Consider the following 19,256-nt stretch of genomic DNA (forward strand, 5'->3'; position numbering starts at 1 on the left):
CAATGTCGTTGTGAAATGTTACACCATTGATTAAATATATGGATGATTAAATATTATAATGAAGAGATGTGGAATCTGATAATATAACAAATTAATCCAAACATCATATACAAATGCACTAATCAAATTTTAATTTATATGAATACCGTTATAAGATATATGTCAATTTTTCGATGAATAACTAATTAAAAAAATTACGATAATTGTAATGTCAAGGGTCGATGTTTCCAAAAAAAAATATATATATATATATATATCATACAAAAAACTAGTGCATCCATAACATCAACACGCATCAGTGCGTTATGTTATATAAAAGAACCGTGACGTCATCATTTTTGCATAATCGGTGCCTTTTCGAAAAACAACAACACCTGGGTGTTTAGTTCTTCAAGCACCGGTATTGTTTGCAATTAACACCCTAGTGCATTGCAATTGTTAAAGAACCAGTGCTTTCATAGAAGTAATGCCCCGGTGCTACAAAATATTAGTTCCAACCCCGGTGTATTATTAAAATTAATAGCACTGATTCTTTGATATTATTATCGCATTGGAACATTTATACAAATCATATGCATTGGCACTACATGTTTAAATAAAAGAACTGGGTCTCTAATATTATTTTTCTTTTCCCGATGTCGTTCCTTAAAAGAATGCCCAGAAGCATTTTTTGATATATATGCACCAGGGCAATATACATTTCAGGCACTGGTATTCTTTGCATTCAATGCCTCGGTGATTTTAGTTATGTATGCAACCCCGATGCTTTTATATATGTAGCACACCGATGCTACTTGTTCCATGAAGTGCACCACTAAAAAAAACATCCGCTAAAACTTTTGGTCTCCTAGATTTTTCAGTTGTGATGAAGTTCTGTTATAATCTCCACTAAATATCCTCTATCACAAACAAATGTTTTAACAACAAAAAATTTGACAATTTTTTGTCAATTTATAACACTAAAAACCTTCGTTATAACCTATGCTAGAAGTTATTTTCCTTGTAGTGCTTGTGGCCCCATGCATGCAAAGAAAGCAACAAATGGTAGAATGTTTGGTATGTGGTATATTATTTGTATGACTTATATGCACCATGAAAAGAGGGAGGACCTAGGCTATTCAACCACCCTTGGTCAGAGGTATGCAGGGGGCCGAGATCCACCCTACATGGGGTTCAGGGCAACTCCCCCCAAAAAATGGGTGGTTTTTGCATAGTTTTTTGGTGATTTTGTGGCACACAGTGGTTTTTCCCATGGTTTTGTAGTTTCAGTTGTGGAAATATGATTGGATTAGTGATTCACATATGTCATGAGATATATATTGTATTTTAATATTGTACAAAAAATATAATGAAAAAAAACTTGGTTATCTCAAGTTTGGATTTCCATGATAAAATATCTATGTAAATTTGTGTGTTTTCCATTGTGCATTTTATGTTTTATTGAGAATATGTTTGCAATTATTAATTATATAGGGTTAAAACTTACAAGTGACAGTATAGAGTAGAGTGACATTAAGGGAAAGAGTGATACTAAAATTGGATGGCTTGGGATGGGGAGGGAACCAAGAAGGCACTTTAGATTCATAACACAAGGACAAGGGGGCGATAAAAAAAGTGATCTCATTATAGGGATGGAGGAGGAGACAATCAACAGTGGATTTAGAGAAGTGTAGAGGCATCTAGAGAAAATGTCACATAGTTGCAACAAGACTACTATTAACTCTGTAGAAAATCTATGATAGGTTAACCCGATAATGCAATATAAATCAAAGCAAAATACTATAGCCTACTTCTACTATCAATTTGCGGAAGCTTAAAGATAAAGCTGAACAATATAACCAGAAGAAGAAGAATCAATGGCACAATACACATGAAAATACTTTGGGGAAAGCCTCAGCTAAAAACCCCACATTATTGTATTATCATACATGGTGGAAATGCATAGGAATTATACAAAGCCTTAGCTCTCATAGCTAGCCAGCTCTCAGTACAATCCTCACAGATGCTCACAGGCAATCTTGGATCCTCCAAGCTCCTATTTCCTTGCACTGTTCCTTGTGGATGATTTTCCTTTTACTAAGTGGAAAACTCATCCTTCAAAATTGCACAATCCTCAAGAATAAATCCTTGACTGCATGCATGAGTTTTCTCCATGAGAAAACACATGCAACTGATAGTACATTGTCCTTGAACATTAATCTCCACTGGGTCTTTCTCAGAATAGACATGCATGAGTTTTTGATGAGGGAATCTTCAGTTAACTGGAGTAGCACTAGTTGAGTGCATTAATGCATCAACTGACTGTTAACTCACTATTAGTTCCTGAAATAGTTTGGAACTAATTTAACTGGACTTAACTCAGTAAACTGAGTTAACTAATTACAATTCAAATATAACTCAATCTTATCTCCTTAATTTAAGGGATAACTCTTGCATGACTTCAAAAAGACTTATAACTTGAATTTCTCTAACTAATTAATTTAAAATAAATTAGTTAATTATTTCCAAGTCACTGTTAAGACTAAATTCGATTTTAATTCACAATTTAATTCAAGGACAAATTAAATTGGAATATTCTTGTTTCCATATTTCAACAAACTCCACTGGACAAAATAAGAAACTCAGGAGAAAGAAATGGCCCACCATAGTTATGAACATCAATAGACATGTCAAGTGGAGATAGACTTACTAATGGAGAGATATGTTGTGGTGGTGTTGAATATAAACACTCCATAATTATGTATGTTAACCAAAGATGGGATAGATTGAGGTAGAGAATCCATCAGGCAATCCATAACTTAAAGATTTGAGTGCTTGTAACTGGAGCTTTCAAAGTGTGGTGACGACAATAGTTGAGGTGATGGCCACTTTCGGAGAGAATTAACATTTTAGCACTTACCGCCATCGACAGTGTAATTTCCTAACAACTGTAGGGGATTGACAATTGGCATGTGCATCTTTACACTTGCAGTGGTGATCACCCCACATGGGTTTAATTTCAAAAATGTTGTAGTCTTAAGCATGGGAATATATGTGTGTGTGTGTGTGTGTCCTAAAAACAAGAATGGGTTTTCACTTAGAGCGGCACTTTTCAATTCAAGGTTCGTTGTCATTATTTTGGTTGCAATGACACACATGGCTTAATACACAGTTTCAAAGTAGTTGCAATTTTAACCTTGGAAAAAATTGTCATTACTAGCACCACTTTTTAATTCATAGGTTGATATTAAATTTTTCATTGGCAATATTATTAGGTTATTAATGCCATGGTTAGAAAAGGTGATAATTTTATCATTGGAAAATAAAGAAATAATCAAAGAAAAAGGAATGCTACAAATAGCATCACTTTTCAATTTGAGGGTAATTTTGGTGTTTTTTATCCAAAAATATGGATTTTTAGGAATAGAATTCTCGTTTTCAGGTCACAATGTCCATCAAGTGAGTTAGTATATTGAAAGTCAAAAATCGAGGGTGCATGATTCTTTAGCTTATATTATTGTTATTATTATTCAATTATATTAGCTTATATTATTAGTATATTGAAGGACAAATATCTAGGGTACATGCCTAGTAGAGATATCTATCAAATAATAATATTAATAATATAAGCTAAGGAAGCATCCCTTGAGTGGTGCAAAGTGGTAGAAACTACCTACCAACATAGTAAGAAAGATCCTCAACAAGTTCACTTTCCAAGAATAATGAGAGCCCTGTCAAATATGATTACTCTCAAAATAGCAAGAAATTTTTCCACCATGGAAGGCATGCCAGTCCAAAAATAGCAAGAGACCAAGTCCATGGAATTCAAAAATGATATCCATGTGATCCCTACTCCATGTAAATCTCAAAATATATGACGGAACTCATCGAAATAGTCGAAGTGCTCAAATACACTTTTCTAGGTGTAAACAATGTGTGCATAATCATAATTTCAAAGCTGAAAGTTGACCTTCCAATGGAATGCACCACATAAGAGAATATAACTAAAAGATATGTTAATAAAAAATAATTAAATGAACATGAAGTAGACAAGTGGGTAGGGTGTATGTATAAATAAACCTCAAAGATGTGCAAGCTAAACCATCCATCAACATTAGCATAGTTTAGACATTCAACCTTTTAAACTTTTCCTAGTCACAATTTTTTATTAGTTTAATCCAGAATCTAGTGCAATATTTGGAAAAAGTCTCAACATTAGCATAGTTTAAACATTCAACCTTTTAAACTTTTCCTAGTCACATTTTCTTATTAGTTTGATCCAGAATCTAGTGCAATATTCGGAAAAAGTATTGAAGTTACAAATATCAATTGTTGAAGTATTATATAATATTGGCGCACCAAGGGTTTTTTAGAGCATTGCATCTATTTATGCATTCAAAATTGCATTTCACCAAGAATCATGTAGCTAGATTTCAACGATGGTTGCTAGAAAAAAGTAAAAGAATGTGGATTGTTTATGTTGCTCCCTCTGAATATGTGCCAAGTTAATGAAATCATTAATAAAGGTGACACGCGTGAATGCAAATATTCTAAATAAACTCCAACATATCAACACGAGCATACCCACTTTCTAGATATTGTTTTTTCAATTTGACTTGCCTCAACATGTGTTCTAAATGAGAGTGCCACCATCAAGTTAGTTGCATTCCCTAGTTCTTTTTTCTTTTGTTTTGTTTTTATGTTTGCTTTTTAAATTGCATCTTAGAAAATGAGACCTTACTTAATATTTAGAACCTAATGATAAAATAGGGCAATAATGTAACACTTCAATCTTAGACTGGAGTTTAATTACTTAACCGGGAAAACTATCAAATAGTGTTGGCATGTCCATGCAAAAGAAAGACAATTTAATGAAATATGTCAAATGGAAGTTTAGTCACTGAGAGAAATTTATATGAAAATGGATGAAAATGAATCAAGCACTCTAGGAGTGGATAAATGACAAAATATGGGAGCTATATGAATTTTGTCTAGATTAAATGTGAAGCTGGTGATATGATAGATGGTCCTTGGGAAAAATTATAGTGCATTAATAGTGAAAGGGGAATCAAACCTACGCGAACTATTAGGAAAGTACACAACGAGGTTGAAAGACACAACAACTAAGAATAAGACTCCAACACATCATGTAATGATCAATTGAAGTAATCACTTGAACATCACGACAAAAAGATAAAAAAATAATAGAATATTTGTCACAAATAATCCATTATGGAGTAGCATCTACAACATGACTAATAAACATAATATCTCATTGAAACAACCTCCACCAATGCTACAAATTGTGACCAATATGACAAACTAGAGTGAACAAGAAAGCATACAAAACCACACTACCTAGTCATCCTATAAGAATTCCACCTTCCCACTTGGTTGGCCAAGGGTTAAGTAAAATCATGAAGGTAGAATGAAAATAATATATGAAATAACAAAATCCCTTAAATCTACAACTAGTACATCGAAAATCAATAAACATCATCCTACAAGGTGCCATGAAATGGTCCTTGAACACTCTATACAATATGGTATAACAAGAGTCACATACTTTCTAGTAGTAGCCAACCTTAGTTTCATACATTAAACTAAACACAAATTTGAATTATAATTTAACTTTTTATGTACACAATCAAATACTCATAATGAACACAAAAGAAAACACATCCACTTTTCAAACACTCAACTTTCAAAAAGTGTTCAAACCCTACAACAAAATAAGATTCTCAATGATAACTTAAATACCTTAGCATGAGCATGGTCCTTTTTCAAGATTCAAATATTATCCCCATATATAATATTCTAAGCTACATTCTAGTTTGAAAAATATATATATATATATATAGATAATGTAGATAAATATTTAATAAAAAACGTGTATATTTTGATATGGGACTTCTAGAATTTTAATTTAATTATCAAAAGTTATTAGGATGATAGAGATTTAACCTCCACATAATATTCTAAATTTTCATTATAATACATAAATCAAATGTTGGGATTTTTATCCAAAATAGTTAGACCTTTTTAATTAATTTTATTAATTAAAATAAAATCTCATATGAACAAGTGTCATTTGAAGTGAAATATGGTTTTTTGGGCATATGATATTGATAAAAAGTGGTATTAACCCATAGTATGGTTACACAGTGATTTATAAATTAAAATCTCCATAATAAAATGAAAGTTTTTTTTTTCTAAGGTTAATCTATTAATATGATACAAAAAAGGGAATTACAGGGAGGCTTGGCCACAGAGGAACCAAGCCTCAATCAGCAAACATTCATAATAATTATCTTTGACTGCCCCAACAAAGGGGAAACCAGTCCAAAAATAGGTCCAAAAATAACCCACACAGGGGTAACGAGTTTAAACAGAGCATCACTGAAACAAGGTAACAGAGTTTAAACAAAGCATTCCTGAAGACACAGAAGACTAAACATAAACTACACCAAGAACAAGACAAGATTTCCACCTGGCCAACACGACACATGGCATTCATTCTTCCGGAGTTGGCTCCTCCACGATTGGACAAGCCCAGTCATCCGAGTTGTCCAACTCGCCACGTCCCAGCGCTTGACATTCTTCCTCCAAGCTGCATGCCTCAACACGCAAGCCTGACGTGTCACCTTGGCGGTTACCAGAAGCTTGCGTGTAAATGTGTATGCCCATCTCAACACGCTGACTACCAATGACAGCTTTGCCATGCAATCTAGTTCGACCTTCATCAGCGCCCGGTTCCTGCTGCTCGGGACAGCACTGTTCGCCTCCTTTGTAGGCTCACCCAGAGGAACATGCATCTCGGTCTCTTCTGTGATGGTAATTGAGACAGTGGCAATGATAATAGGGCAGTTCAAAGAACTACGAAAGTGAAACTGCGTAGTGTGAGGTGCAGGGTGCGGAGACAGGGGAAAGGTTGCAGTGCGAACTGTTGCGTCTCCATGACCTGAGCTATGGAGCCAGGTTCTGCCTCTGCCACTTCGCGTGTCTAGGTACCTGCCCACGAAACTGTGTGGGTTGGGATTATCTGCAGAGGAGGCCAGGAATGCAGAATCAGGGCAAGGCAGAGCATAGGAACAAGAGCTGCCACCTCGCGTGCCCCCTCTTCAACTGCGCATACGATGGCATACCATGGTGGATATGGGAACAGGGAGAGTGTCAGCAGGAGCAGTGGAGGAATTGGCAGAGGAGCTATGCGAGGAATTTACAGAGGGATTGAGGTTATGAGCAATATTGCAGAGGCTGGTGTGGGAATGGTGGAACCCATTGCCCAAATCAATACAGCTCAACAGCCAACATCTGCGGCCTGTGCTGGTGCGCACATTCGGCTCTCCCGCCTGCGGAGAACAAACACAATGAATCAGGGGCAGAGTAACAAAGAAATTCTCCGGCTCCATTGTTATGTGGGCAATGGCACTACCTCGGCAACTGCAGGCATTAAATGGCTCCTACGAGGTGCCATGAATGTCATTCAGGGTGGCATGGGGAAAGTTGCAGGGGGCCATGTGTCCTCCCCGTCCGCTGCCACTCCGTCTAATCATATTAATTCCTAGGATTAACACCCGCATCCGGGTGCGTTTCTTCTTCATTTTCTCTTTCATTTTGCACCAAATCATTGTAATCCTACAATTGAGGAGTGGTGGCTATAGTGTTAAGTGTACCTACATGAAGAGTCTTTCCACTATCAACTCCGATATTAGCTAGGAAGTCTGCTACTTTGTTGCCAGCCCGACGAATGTGCTTAATGGTGACTGCTCTATGAGGTAATAGCCATTGTTCAATCTGCTCCAATCGCTCCGCCAATCTCCAGCTGCTGCCAACTCTGTGTGATGGAGTTCCCTGTAATATCTTATTAACCATGTTAATAAGAATCTGTGAATCCCCTTCAATTATAAGTGGGGAGTACCCATGGAGCTGAGCAAGGAGGAGCCCCTGCCATAACCCTTCTAGTTCAGCCGAGTTGTTTGTATCCCAACCAATTGAACCCAAAAAAGTTAGGAGAACATTGCCTTTGTGATTCCTGAAGATTCCTCCATATCCTGCTTTGCCTGGATTACCTTTAGATGCTCCGTCAAAGTTGAGTTGTATCATATGTGGTGGAGGGGGAGTCCATCTGTCAGGTGTCGCTCCTGGTGGAGAATTTTTACCTTGGTGTGCCTGCTTTTGGTTCCACTAGAGATTCCAATTGACCCATATATTTTGTTCCTGTGGGGTGGAGGGGAAATCATCGTCATGCCATGTTTGGAGCAACAAGGTTTCTCGAAGGTTTTGACATATAGTATTCCATAGAACTTCTATAGGAGAGGATTGGTCCTTGAAGATTCAACTATTTCTTTCTTTCCAGACAGTCCATATGAGGAAACCTGGTATAAGTTTCCATAAAGCATTTAACAGTTTGCTTTTGTATGGACGGGTTGCCCAAGAGCAGATGGTATTGGTGGTATCCTCCTTACTTCGTCCATCTCTTTGACATCTGAAGCTAACTTTTTCCCAAAGTTGGTTTGCCAACGGACATGAGTTGATGAGATGTTCAGTAGTTTCTTCCACCTGTTTGCAATTTGGGCACATAGAGGGTCCATGAAAGCTCCTTTTCCGTAGGTTGTCCCAAGTAAGGATTTTGTTTTGACAAAGCAGCCAGAGGAAGGTGGATATTTTTGGCCAAATTGGGGGATCCCAAACTTTGTTCCAGAGATGATCCTTGACTATGTTGTTCCTTAGAATTATATGATAAGCTTCTTGTGACGTAAAGATTCCTCTCGTCTCATAACCCCATCTAATGATATCTTTCTTGTCAGAGTAGCAAATTTTCCTGTTTGAGAGCTCTGTTTCCAGGTTATCTTTGATGGACTGCATGCCTTGCCTGAGAATGTTGTTCGAGCTTATCCATTGCCTGTAGCCTTGGGTGTGAGTGGGTTTCCAAAGGTGATTTACCTTGATCATTGGTTGCTCTACCCAATCTTGTAGCTGGTGGGGTGTGATTAGGTCCTTCAGTTTTGGTCGTTGCTGCCAAGAATCCTCCCAAAACCTTGCATTCTCACCATTCCTAATTTCCCAGAAGCTGTGTTGTTGAATTAGATCTTTATGTTGTTTAGCTGCATTCCAAATTAGGGAACCTGGGCCTACTTCTTTGAGCCGAATTAAGTCATCTACTGGTCTATTATTGGCATATTTTGTTGTCCAGAGGATAGCCCAAGGAGTATGCGGGTTGGAGATCCATTTCCACCAGATGCATGCTCCCATTACTGCGTTATTGTGTTGAGGATCATGTAACCCAATACCTCCGGAATTTTTCGGTAGACAAACTGTCCCATTTTACCAATGCCCATTTTCTCTTTTGTTTCATATTTCCCCATAAAAAACCTCGTTGAAGATTTTTGATTGCTTTGAGAACCCATTTAGGTGCTGCCAGGACTGAAAATAGGTAAAGCGGCATGGATTGTAAAACTGCTTTGATTAGAATTAAACGGCTCGCCATATTGAGTGCTCTGAAGGTCCAAGAAGAGATACGAGCTTCTATTTTTTCTAAGAGCACAAGCCAAGATGAGTGCTTTAAGGTAGAGGCCGTCATAGGAGCACCTAGGTATTTGGAGGGGAGGACCGCGATCGAGAAGCCCAAGATTCTGGCAATAAAGGATTGAGTTATTACAGGGGTGTGAAAGAAAAAGATTTGGGATTTAGCTTTATTAATGCAAGCTCTAGAGGTGTTCGAAAAATCAGATAAAAATAATAAAATGGAAGTTAATCTCCATGGTTAATAATATTATTTCATGTTTTTTAAAAATATATATATGTTACCTGAATGCGGGTGTATCCCAAGAACATTAATGGTCACCATTAGGATTGTCGGTGCAAGGACTTGCCAGGCGGTGAAATGCGCTCTGATCCAGGCTCATCTCAGATGAAACCTGGCCAGCGTGCATGTTGCAATAAATGGCCCCTCAGGCCGAGAGTTGGAAACAGCTGAAATTCGAATGGCGCCTCCTGAACCTTCAGTTCATCCCCCGTTCCTTAGCTATTGTCCACCGCAGGCTGAATTTTCTTGTAGCAGAACAGCTACAGGGAGACGATGCTGGCACCTCTGTTGCATTGATCTCAGAAATGGGCACCATTTCTCCCACTCCAAGCACTGCCCTGTAAATCCTGCTCAGGAGCCCTGTCTTCACAACCAGTCATCCCTCCCGACCGCTTATCCAGCTGATTTGCTCTCCAACCTCACTGGTATGGTCCGTCACCGCATGAGGAGTCGCCGAGGAGGAACTCGAGGTGGCAGCGCTCGCCCTCAGGCAGCGCAGAGCTCAGCTCCCCCCTCTCCCCCTCAGCACCAGGAAAACTCGCCTCCCACCAGGTCGCCGCATAGACATTATCCCCATACGCGCAGCGGGCAGGGGCAAGGGTCGGCCTCAATGGCTCCGCACAGTGATTTTAGGCTCCATTCTGCAATTTCTCAGCTGCGTCCCGGCCCTGTCCCTCATGCTACCCAATTCAGGTTCCAAAGCCGTCTGAATAGACCCATTATAACTGCCAATGTGACTATCGTCTTCACTGAAGAAGATGAGCTGAACAGTGAACAAGCGAGAAATTCTGAAGAGCACTCACAGGAGGTGAGAATTCCGGAAATGGGAAGGGGTTCTGAGAAAAATTCGAAGGATGATGGCGAGGGCGCAAGTCATAGCAGAATGCATGGAGGAGAAGCTCACGCAGGTGACATTCAGCGGGCTGGTGGCAGCTCTGCAGGAGTTGCTTTGACAGTGGGGTTCGCTGGCAGTTCAAGCAGCACCCAACATGCAAGGGGGCCTCCAGGTGGTGCTGAGAAGGGCGATGTGACGGAGAAAGATGACGAATGGGACCAGTATGCCTGCCTTGTGGTCAAGGAGACACCTGACGAGGATGACAACAAATGATGCCATGTGGCATCCGTTGCCACCCACGAGCCAGCTCTGCCTTCCGCTGATGACGGGTTGGTCCAGTCATTTGATGTTTTTGTTGTTTGTTTGTCTAATCAATGGTTTTGTTGTTCTGTTGTCGAGTCCAGTGGTGCTGAGTTGTATCTTTTTCTGGGATCCAAGTCCGAAGTATGGGTGTCCGTTGATGACAGTTCAGGGTTATATGTTTGCTATTTTTGCAATGTCAAACTGGTTTCCCCAATCTGGGGCAGTTTCGACTGTTTTGATGAACTCTAGCAACAAAGGTTGAGGCGAGGCCTCGGTGTAATTATATTTTTTGTTTTTATTAATAGAATTAGTCTTACATGAAATATATATATATATATATATATATATATATATGTATGTATATTTAACTTATATTAATTCTTTTATAATTAATAATAAAAAATAACAATAATTTAAAGATATAATTTAATTAATTTTATGATTTTTTATCATTATTATTTAGCAATGTAAAATATATCATGAAATAAATATTTTAATATCTATTAACATTTATCAATCATTTAATTTATATAATTACATTATTTTACTTTTAAAACTAAATATTTATTCAGTAAATATTATCCATATAATCCTATAAAAATTGTTTTATTTAAAAAAAATAATAATAAAAATAAAATCTTATACCTAAGCTACTTTAATAAAGTAAGTTATAAATGATCAGAGTATGATGAATTGTAACTGCCGATAAGTAGTTGATCAATCATTAAAGAAAGAATAATTATCCGAAGAGTCAAATACATCAATCATTTGACTTTACAATTATAACTCCTATCAAAGTCGGATCAATTATCTAAATAAACAAATGCACAAACGTTCAAATTTAAAATTTTACAATACTTTAATATTAGAGTCCAATGCAGAATTCGAAATTCGTATGATTATATGTGGTAAGGGTTTTTTTTAAATCATTTTTAATTTAACTAGTATACAAGTTTAGGTTGAAAAATTTACAGCACTTCCATACCAGAGTTGAATACTAGACTCTTTAACATCTGGGATTGAAGGTAAAAATTTTATGTAGCTTTTGCAATCGAATATATCTGTATTATTATGTAAGGGTGTGTTTTTTTTATTAATACAAAGATAGCGTTTTTTCCTTTAGTATAAAAGAGCATATTTGTATAATTATATGTAACAACATTCTTATAATAAAATTGCAAATATGTAATATCTATTTTTTTTCTTACTATAAAACTTATATGCAACACCATTTTTTCATTTTTTTTTTAATAGAATTGAATATAGAATTACAAATTTTTAATAGTTGTATCTTGTAAACTTTTTTAGATATGGAAATAAAAATTTATGAAATCTAAAATTTTATAATAGCAAATTTTTTTTGAAGATTTGACTAGTAAAATGTGTTAGGGGAATTTAACTTCTGATTATTTGGATACACAAAGGGGCTTGCCGACACACTTTTTACATAATATTCAAAAAAAATTATTTCGATACACGAAGGCTTAAATATTATTTGGATATACAAACACTTACTAACACACTTTTTGCTAAATATACTATTACTTATGGACACAAACTTCAATATTAAAATTCAATATCTAAATGCAAATCTGTAGTTCAATATTACATTAAAATTTAGTATCAAAATACAAATTTGAAATGTAATTCAATATCATTAAAATTCAATATTAAAATACAAATTTGAAATGCAAATTTGTATGTGTAATCTATATTATAGAAATTAATATAGAAAGACAAATTTGAAATGTAAATTTGTATATGTAATCTATATTATATTTAGAAATTAATATCAAAATACAAATTTGTATATGTAGTCTATATTATATTTAGAAATAGAAACAAGTGTTTCAACTTAAGTATTAAAATCAATAATACAAATTTGAAAAAAAAAAAAAAAATTATTTAAAAATTAATAATTTCAAAATTTATTTTTTATTTAAAATTTAATATAATTATAATTTTGATAACTAAATACTTAAAAAATAATAAATAATATTAATTTTTATAACTTAAATTTATATATTAAATAAATTATTTTAAATAATATTTTTAATTTTTAATAACTTTACTCTAATTAATTACCAAATTCTAAATTCACTAACATAATACTCAATTAATTCTAAATTCACTAACATAATACTCAATTAATTCTAAATTCACTAACATAATACTCCATTACAACATGTTCTATGCAAACGAAAATTAATCATTATTATCATTAATATTCAATCATTTAAAATATTTGAAAATTCATTCACATATAATACTCCATCATAACATGTAAACCTACTCTACTTCATTACTATATCAATAAATCCATGAACATATAGTACTACTCCACTAACATATTAATAAACCTATTAATAAACCCCTATTAATAAACCCATTAACATATAATACTCCATTATAACATCGAAATCCACTCTATAATACAACTCCATTAACATATTAACAAACCCATTAACGTATAATACTCCATTATAACATATTAATAAACCCATTAACATATAATACTCCATTATAACATCGAAATCCACTCTATAATACAACTCCATTAACATATTAAGAAACCCATTAACGTATAATACTCCATCTAGGTCAAATCTAAATGCATCTGATGCTCATAGTCTAACTAGCGAAGGAGTTGTTTGGAAAATTATGGAAATTCTGGTTATATCTAGAAAAAATGTGGCAAAAATTTTCGTAAATCCAAGTTATAGTTGTTAAACTTCAATATTTTAATCTATAGAAAATGTGGCAAAGATTTTTGTAAATCCAAGTTATAGTTGTTAAACTTCAATATTTTAAGTGTTTTAGAAGTTTTCAATATTTTAAGTGTTTTAGACTTTTTCAATGATGATAATCCATTTCCACCATAAAAAACACGATTGTGTTTTAAACATTTTCAATATTTTAAATGTTTTAGATGTTTTTGATAGTGATGAATCCATTTCCACTATCAAAATGCAATTCCTCCCCTCCCCTCCCCTCCCCTCGTTAGATGACTCCCATCTGATGTACTTGCAAGCCGTAATCTGTGAAGAGCGTGTCCTCCAGTTTTTATAAAGATATTATTATGATGCAGATATTGTCAGTCCCCACGAATACAGACAATCTCACGAGTCACGATGTTAGTACGACCTTAGAGATGCAGGGTGATTAGCTAGACAACGATGCCCCATTTCATGATTTCAGTCTCCGTTTTGGGATTTTCAGACCTTGTTGTACCAAAGGAAACAGCACTGCCTTCCTTTTCTTTCACAAAAAATATTTGTAAGGGTCCTGCTGCACGTTTTTATTACATACAAAATATTTTAATTCCCAGATCAGAACTACACGTTAAGAAAAGCCAGAGTACTGCCATGCTGTTTTATTTCATGTAAAATACCGGAATGACCAGATCATAATCATACTTTAAAATAAAGTTAAAGAGGCATCTGAAGCAAGGAAAATTTTGCTGAAAATGGGCAATCTTGTCCAAAGTTGCTGCAAGTTGGTTGTAAGCAAGGTACTCTTGTCCAGGTTAGCTGAATCATTTGGTTGTCTCGCTAAGTCAGTAACCGTTCTATGCTGCAATTTTTAGAAAGTTGTAATGAAACTTTATCCAATATGTTTATAAATTATGTTCTCTGTTCTACTTAAAGATATCCAACTAAAATTCAACTTCACTCCACTAAGATGGTTTCCAAGTAACCTTTACTCTTTAATATCAAAACTAAACCTAGTCATCACTAAATCTAATCGTCAGATGGTTTACTAAGTAACATTTATCATAAGTAGGATAATCCTGTGCAAGTTGGTTTTCAGTAATCTTGTCCAAGTTAGTGTAATCTTTATCTTGCTAGGTCAGTCACCATCCCATGCAATTCTTAGTGCAAGTTGGCTGTAGGTCAGTCACCATCCTATGCAATTTTTAGTGCAAGTTGGCTGTAAGTAGGGAAATCTTGTCCAAGTTAGTGTAAGTATCTAAATAATCAGAAAAATCAAACTGTCAACTTGTTTATAACATGTAACATTTATGATAAGTAGGGCAGTGTTGCCCAAGCTAGTGCAAGTGAAAGTTAGTTGTAAGCAGAGGGCAATCTTATCCAAGCTAACTGCAAGTTGGTTGTAGTTGTCAGATGGTTAACATTTAGGATAAGGAGGGCAATCTTGTCCAAGTTATTATCTGAATCAACTGGTTGTCTTCCTAAGTCACTCACCATCCTATGCAAGTTGGTTGTAGTTGTCAGATGGTTAAAATTTATGATAAGGAGGGCAATCTTGTCCAAGTTAACGTAATTATCTGAATCATCTGGTTGTCTTGCTTAGTCACTCTCCATTCTATGGAGCATGCAATTTTGTTTTGGTACAAATAAGCTGTAAGTGGGGCAATCTTGTCCAAGTTAGTGTAAGTTCTTGGAATCATTTGGTTCTCTTGCAAAGCCAGGCTGATCAATCCATGCAATTTTCAGCCAGTTGTAATAAAACTTCACACAATGTGTTTTATAATCCATGTTCTACTTGAAGATACCCAGTAAAATTCCACTCCTGTCGGATGATTTAGTAATAACATATACTCTTTAATCTGAAATCTAATCGAACTAACGTTTAGATTTACATCGACAAGACACTGATGAGATATACACATTATGATTACAATTACATTTACATTGATGAGATCGTTGATGAGAATCTAACTGCCCCATTGGGCCATTGCTTTTTTGGGTGGGGTGAGGAATTTCTTGGAATCAACCTTTTGGGTGGGGTGAGGAATTTCTTGGAATCACAAGATTGAGTTGAAACTCTCCACAATCTAAGTGCGCCATTGCTTGAAACTCTCCACAATCTAAGTGCGCCATTGCTTTTTTGGGTGGGGTGTTGAATCTATATATATTGAATAACCCATTTTAAACAACAAACAATAAGATTTGGCCGAAAAATATTGCCAATTTTAAACCTGGCCTTTAGCAGAAATTCTGGCAAAAAAATCCAAAACCTAGCATGTTTAGACAACTCCAAAAATTAGCCATCTGGAAAAAATTATGGGTTAGAAAACTCCAAAAATTACCCATCTAGGCAAAATTGTGGCTTAGTTAAAGAACGCCTAAGGCATCATTGTAATTAATTAATTGTAATCGTGTGCAATTAATTCTAATTGTGTATATATATGTTATATAATTGTGCCTGTATATCTCTCTGGTATATATATATGGGCAAATAAATACCCTTCCAAATAAATATAATTGTAATCATAATGTGTATATCTCATCAATGTGGGCAAATAAACACCCATCAATGGAAATGTAATTGTATATCTCAGCTCAGTGGTGTGATTCCAAGAAATCACAACTTCCTGCCAGATTTTGGAAAATTTTGCAAAAAAAACCTCAAAAACCTTCCAAAAAGAGGTAGGCTAGGCATTAGGAAAAGAAAAAAAATCTTCAGGAGATCAGACTGGTGGGAGTGTTTAAATCTTTTTTGACCTGGATATTCAAAAACTTCTGTATTTCTATTACTTTCCGGAGAAAAATGGACAAAATTGTGAACGGTTTACAGTGCGATTACAACACAATGATTCAATGATTATATGTGGTGTGCGTATATACAAATATTTCAGAACGTGAAAAGGCAATTGAAGAACATGACGATATGCGAGGTTTAACTGTTACTCATACTTTAATATATGCAACAGTTACCTAATCCAAAGAGTTACGGCTCGAAGTACCGAGTCATGACCAATCAAATTCATTGGACATATTTTTACTAAAAGTATATAGTATACCTTAGAAAACATTTCATCAACTGTAAATCACTGCCAGTGCAGATTGTCTCAGACGCAGCACCAATTTGAAACAAGATGTACACGACTCGCAGAGCGATAAGCTGTAGTTTACCCAATAGAAACTGGAGGAAATGGATCACAAAATTAAAAAAGAAAAAAGGACCTGAAGAAACATAAAACATTTCCCACTACATTTTTGAAATCTAGCTTCAAATTTGCACTTTGGTGTGGCTAGATCAAAAAGTACAAACCAGAAAGAAACTATGGAGACATAGTTTGTACATTAATGTATGGAAATATCAACCAGAGCAACCACTGCACACCTACCTGTGAGTGCTGGTTCTCCTGTTTCTGCTACAAAAAAAAGGGGGGCTAGGTCAATAAGGGGGAGGCCGGGACGCAGAAACCCATGACGTATAGGCATGATCACCAGGCACGCAGTTGTTGAGAAGATTTGGAGGCACGTTATACATGGTGGGCATTGTCGATGAATCGCTCTGCTGTGGCGGCGCAGTGAGTGGCGGCGACTCGGTCTCTAACTGCAGAGAGCTCGGCTCCTCTTCATCCAGCGGCAGGCGTTCATAACTTGCATTCATAAAAGAAGCCGCGACGATGACCACAGGACCAGAGGCCACAAGCGCACCCACAACGCTGCCCCCCACGACCTGTCCCTGCCCGCCGGCTAGATAAATCGTGAGGCCCGTCGCGGAGGGCGGGGCAGGAGGCGGCAGAAAGGCGCCCGATAATGAAAGAATCTCGAAGCGACCGTGAAGCGAAACGACCGCGCCCGGCGCCGCAGGTTGGCGGAGGGTGACATTGTTCACAATACCGCTGCCGCTTAAAACACAGATTCCGCGCTGCCTTCTCCGGGCAAAGGTAGCCACGTTTTCTCCCACATCGCAGCCATTGGCGATCTCGATCACATGGGCGCGGAGAGCATGGGGGCTCTCTCGGCTTATAATAATGGGGGGCTTCGGCTTGTTTCTGGAACCAGCGGGTCTGCCCCTCGGTCTCCTGGGGCCAATTTCATCCCCTATTCCACCTCCTTCCACACCCAGTGGAAGCGCTTCTTGGGCTTCCTCATGTTGTTCTCTGGATCTCCTTTTCCCCAGCCCGCTGTTCCCGCTGTTCTCGTCCTCCTCCGAAGTGTGCAGGGGCTGGTGACCCGCCTGAACTCCTGGATCCACCGTCTCCGCCATGGTGCTCGATACATTACCTGCCCACCACCTGCCTGCCAGGACTCCAATATATCTCCACCAATTTGGTAATTTTTTCCAATGCCTAGTCACCCCTAATACCCGATTCTTCAACCGTGCCTGCAATTTCAATGGCACACTAGAGTAGAATACTTGCCTGTACCAGGATAGCAGTGGGAATCGATCCCTGCACTTTCAGCTTCGAAGAACAGCAGCTAAAATATGAACGAGGGACTGTTGTAATGGAATGTGGTCTTTGTGGAGTTACAGAGAAGAGAATGGGATTAGGAGGCCGCTTAACTTCTGCGTGGTTTCGCAGGCCACGAGGGCGGCTACGGACCCTGAACCCTCAATTTGCCTCTGTCTTATCTCTGCCACATTTAATTTATGTGATGTGTAATCATCTGGCATAACATATGTCATTCCCAGACTCTTCCGGGCATGACGACCGTCTGGCATTCCATTCTCTATATTTTAATACACAAAGAGTACATATGTTTTCCCTAAGAGTACATTGTTAGGCCATATATTATTAATTGGAATTTTTTAATTTTTCAATTATTTTGTCAAAGTTATAACTTTATCTGATTTTAGGAAATTTGGAATAAAACTTTGTTTAGGACTGTCCTAAAAAAGTAACTTATGACTGAATAATTTTTTATAAAGAATTCTTAACTAATCTAATAGCAATCTTAATTATATTTAATATTTTCACTTTTATCTTTTTTAAAATTTTAGAATATAACATTGTTTTTCTTTACTTTAACAAAAAAATTGCATCAATAAAGGGGAAGTCAATAAGTGGACTTTGTGGCTTCTTTCCAGAATTTATTAAATTTTGTAATCATTTTGTCAAATGCAATAAATTTTTTAATTTCAAATAAGACTTTGTTTTGAATTGTTCTTAAAACTGTTAAATTATGACTGGATATATTTTTTTAAAATACTAATATTTCCACTTTATCATTTTTCAAATTTTGAAATTTAAATATCATTTTCCTTTAATTTAACCTAAAAATATGGTAAATTAGGTGAAAGTCAATTAGGTGAACTTCATGTCTTGGTACATTATTGCAAATGGATGTTTATATTTAAATTAGGTTGTATCAATTTTAAAATAACAAAAAAAAATATTTTAATTTTAAATATATTAAATATTAAAAAAAAAACAAAATACAAAAATTAAAAGAATATTATAAATTTATTTTTATAATTAAAATTATATTAAATTATTTCAATTTTAAATATAATTAAAATAATATTAAATTATTTCAATTTTAAATATAATTAAAATAATATTAAATTATTTCAATTTTAAATATATGAAATATTACATTTTTGGGGTTATTTGGATTCATTATTTATTTA

General features: G+C 35.9%; 1 pseudogene across 1 annotated transcript; it reads right to left on the minus strand.

Annotated features, from left to right (window-relative positions):
- Nucleotides 1-16,400: 16,400 nt before the first annotated feature.
- LOC149234771 (AT-hook motif nuclear-localized protein 16 pseudogene) lies at nucleotides 16,401-18,336 on the minus strand (annotated as a pseudogene). The gene is made up of 2 exons (XR_016246122.1): nucleotides 17,020-18,336; nucleotides 16,401-16,814 (listed from the first exon to the last, which is right to left on the minus strand). The product of XR_016246122.1 is annotated as an AT-hook motif nuclear-localized protein 16 pseudogene (transcript).
- Nucleotides 18,337-19,256: the final 920 nt, after the last annotated feature.

The sequence above is a fragment of the Pinus tabuliformis genome, chromosome 8, assembly GCF_031772625.1.
Source record: "Pinus tabuliformis cultivar Carrire ecotype Pingquan chromosome 8, CPIR1, whole genome shotgun sequence".
In the NCBI taxonomy this organism is placed as follows: Eukaryota; Viridiplantae; Streptophyta; class Pinopsida; order Pinales; family Pinaceae; genus Pinus; species Pinus tabuliformis.